Source organism: Vicugna pacos, chromosome 5, assembly GCF_048564905.1.
Source record: "Vicugna pacos chromosome 5, VicPac4, whole genome shotgun sequence".
NCBI lineage: Eukaryota > Metazoa > Chordata > Mammalia > Artiodactyla > Camelidae > Vicugna > Vicugna pacos.
In genome coordinates, this window is record NC_132991.1 from 70,619,632 (window position 1) to 70,623,999 (window position 4,368).

Here is a 4,368-nt window from a genome sequence, read left to right on the forward strand (position 1 = left end):
AGTGATGGAGTCATTTCCAGAATATATTGTTAGTAAGAAAAAAGTGAGAATTTGGGCAACCCAGAAGAAATGGATATTGTGGAAGGTAGGCTTCTCTGAATAAACCTTGTTTTGTAGTTTTGACATTGGAAGCATGCAAATATTTACATAATTATACAGCAAAATTAAATCAAAATGATAGAAGGAATTCTGAAATATAAAAAAACAAAAGAACCCAACTATCTCTCTAGTTGGTGGCATGATTACATAGAAAAGAATTATTTAAAGAGATTTAAAAACTTAGTATTTTGGTGGTATATGGTATATCCACATACTATATGGTCAAAAACTACTGAAAACTAATAATCTTATTCTTAGTAATAATATTGTTACGGCTATTTTAAAACAAACACACACTTTGGAGATTTTTTTAAAAAAGCCACTCACAAAAATGTCCCATACAATCTGAGTGGTAAATTTTATCAAATATTCAAGGAACAGATAATTCTAACCTTACATAAGATCTTTCAAAGAAAATTGGGGAATATTCTCTCCTTTTTAGGTAGACAGAATAATCCCTCCCCAAAGATATTCATATCATAACCCCTGGCACTTGTGAATATTTGTAGATGGGATTAAATGAAATGTCTTAGATAGGGAGATTATCCTAGATCATGTAGGTAAATTCAATACAATCATGAGTATCCTTATAAGTGAAAGAGGAAAGTAGGAAAGTCCGTGAGAGAAGTTGTGATGACAGAGCAGAGTTCAAAGTGATGTGATGGCTGGCTGGAAAGGGACCATGAGTCAAGGAATGTAGGTCACCTCAAGAAGATGGAAAAGGCAATAAAACCGATTCCCTCCTGGAGCCTCTGGAGTGATTGCAGCCCCATTGACACCTTAATCTTGGCCCGGTGAAACTCATTTTGGACTTCTCACCTCCAGAACTGTAAGATAATAAATTTGTGTTGTTTTAAGTCACTGAGTTTGTAGTAAATTGTTAAGCAGCAATAAGAAACTAACACACCCTCTGTATCTTTTAAAAGATTAGCATAACCTTGATACCAAAATCCAAGACAATATGAGAAAGAAAATATATAGGCTGATTGCATTCTTGAATATAGGGGTAAACATTCTACATAAAGCATGGGCAAAACAAATCCAGCAACTATTAAAAAAATAAAGCATTATTTTCAAGTTGGGTTTATCCTTGGTATATGAGGGTGTTTTATCATTTAAAAAGTTACTAAAGTAATTCACCACCATAACAAATTGAAGAAAAGCCACAAGATAATCTTGATAGGCAAAAAAAAAAAAAAAGCATTCAGTAAAATTTAAAACACATTATGATTAAAAACTAAAAACTCTTGGGCCATGAAGAAGTAATTAGCATCAAATTGGCTCTTTCATTACAAACTAGGTGAAATCATTAATAACTGTTTTCAGATGTTGGACAGAAGTAACACAAAACAAAGAAGTAGCAGTCCCTGAGAGAAGAGAATGAAATGAGATGAGCCGTAAACTACCTGGTATCGGCCTGGAGGCACTTTGAAGACTGTGGCATAGGAAGGATGCGCTCAGCTGGCACAACGGTCTTGCTGGATCAAGGAGGTAGAGACTGGCCCTCAGCACTCCTGAGCCGGCTCCACTTACAAAGCTTGTAGGAAGGCGAAAAGACAACGGTAGTAAAATCATCTATATCCACAATGAGTAGCTGTGGGATACACAGAACAAATGGATGTAAAATATCATGTCAAAAAACTGAGTAAATGTAAAGGAGGGGAGTCAAGATGCAAGACTGTTAAAATGTGTTTGAACTTGAGACTAGCAACTTGAAATAATCATATATATATACATGAAATAATCACATATATATTTGTGTGTGTGTGTGTGTGTGTGTATATATATATATATATATATATATATATATATATATATCTCATGGTAACCGCAAACCAAAAATCTATAATAGAAACACACACACACAAAGGGAAAGAAATCCAAACATAACACTAGTCATCAAATCACAAGGAAAGAGAGCAAGAGAAGAAGAAAGTAACTACAAAAAAGAACTACAAAAACAATCCCCAAACAATTAACAAAATGGCAATAAGTACATACTTATCAATAATCGTTTTCAATGTAAATGGACTAAATCCTCCAATCAAGACATAGAGTGGCTGAATGGACACAAAAGCGAGACTCATGTATGTGCTGCCTAAAGAGACTCACTTCAGATCTAAAGACACACACAGACTGTGAGGGGATGGAACAAGGTATTCTAGCTAAGGAGATAAAAGATCTGAACTTGGAAAATTATAAGACACTGATGAAAGAAATTGAAGATGACACAAACAGATGGAAAGACATACTGCTCTCATGGATTGGAAAAATAATATTATTAAAATGACCATACTAACGAAGGCAATCGACAGATTCAGTGCAATCCCTATAAAAACATCAATGGCATTTTTCATGGAACTAGAACAAATAATTCTAAAATTTGTATGGAAACACAAAAGATCCTAAAAAGACACAAAAATCTTAAGGAAGAAGAAATAGCAGGGGCATCACTCTCCTTAATTTCAAAATACACTGCAAAGCTATAAGTCATCAAAACAGTATGACAGTGGCACAATAACAGACTCAGAGATCAATGGAACAAAATAGAGAGCCCAGAAATAAACTCATACTTATACAAGCAATTGATCTCCAACAAAAGAGGCAAGACTATACAATGGGGAAAGAATGCCTCTTTAAGACATTGTGTGGGGAAAACTGGGCAGTTACAGTTACATGTAAAAGAATCAGACTGGACTACCTTCTCACACCACATACAAAATAGACTCAAAATGGATTAAAGACTTAAATGTAAAATCTGAAACCATTAAACTTTTAGAAGAAAACATAAGCCATACACTTTCTGTCATCACTCTTAGCAGTATTTGGTGGGGGGGATATGTCTCCTCAGTTAAGGGAAACAAAAACAAAAATAGGGCTACATCAAAACAAACAGCTTTTGCACAGCAAAGGAAACTATCAAGGAAATGAAAAATCCACCTACCGAACGAGAGAAGATATTTGCAAATAATATATCTGGTAAGCGGTTAATATCCAAAATATACAAATAATTCATACAACTCAACATCAAAAAAAGAACTAAGAACTCAATTTAAAAATGGGCAGAACTGAATAGATATTTTTCCAAAGAAGATAGACAGATGGCCAACAGGCACATGAAAAACGTTCAACATCATTAATCAGCAGGGAAATGCAAATCAAGACCACAATGAGATGTCACTCACATCTGTCAGAATGGCTGTCATCAAGAAGACAACAAGTAAGAAGCATTGATGTGGGTGTGGAGAAAAGGGAACCCTCGTGCCCAGTTGTTGGGAATGTAAATTGGTGCAACCACTATGGAAAGTATATGGGGATGCCTCAAAAATTTAAAAATAGAACTACCATATGATCCAGCAATTCCACCTCTGGACATTTATCCAAAGAAAACAAAAACACTATTTCAAAAAGATATATGAGACGTATGCGCCTCTGTATTTATTGCAGGATTATAAATTGCGTCATTAATTACAATCTCACTCATGTGGTTGCTTGCAAGATTCAGTTCCTCAGGGACCGTGAGAGCTTCAATCCTTTGTTGGCAGTGTTTAGAGACCCTCAGTTCCTTATCATATGATCTATTCTAATGGAAATATCCCCGCAGAATTACATGAGAGCAAGCAAGATAAAGCAAGCTTGTGCTAGCCAGACTGAAGTCGGTCTTGTTGTAACCTAACTTTGGAAGTGGTATCCCATCTTTCTTGCTATATTCTACTTTTTAGAAGAAAGACACTAGGTCCAGTCCACAGACAAGGCCAGGGGATTACACAGGATATCAATACTGGAAGAGGGGACCATTGGGGGCCAGCTGCTTACCATATGCAAGACACGTGGTCATCATGTAAGAACAACTGTATTTCTATATATTAGCAACAAACAACTGAAAATTTAAAAAATTAAATACTATTTATAATATTATTTATATTTATATTACTAAAAATCCAAAACGTGTAGGGACAAATTTTATGAAATATATGTAAGACCTCTACAATGAAAACTACAACCCATTACTGAGATAAATAAAAGAAGACTCAAATAAATGGAGAAGTACACCACGTCCATGCACTGGAAAACTCAGCATTGTTATGAGGTCTGTGTTCACCAAATTAATCTGTAGATTTAATGCATTCTATTCAAACTGATCTGTAGATTCAATGCAATACCAATCAACATCTCAGCACGGTTTTTGTAGAAATTACAAACAGGCTGCAAAATTCATGCGGAAATGCAGAAGACCTAGAATAGCCAAAGCAATCTTGAAAAAGAGAA

General features: G+C 35.0%; 1 long non-coding RNA gene across 1 annotated transcript; it reads right to left on the reverse strand.

The window, feature by feature from the left end:
* Window positions 1-442: 442 nt before the first annotated feature.
* LOC140696651 (uncharacterized) lies at window positions 443-1,626 on the reverse strand. Its single transcript, XR_012073160.1, has 2 exons — window positions 1,506-1,626; window positions 443-926 (listed from the first exon to the last, which is right to left on the reverse strand). It is a non-coding gene; the product is annotated as an uncharacterized lncRNA (long non-coding RNA).
* Window positions 1,627-4,368: the final 2,742 nt, after the last annotated feature.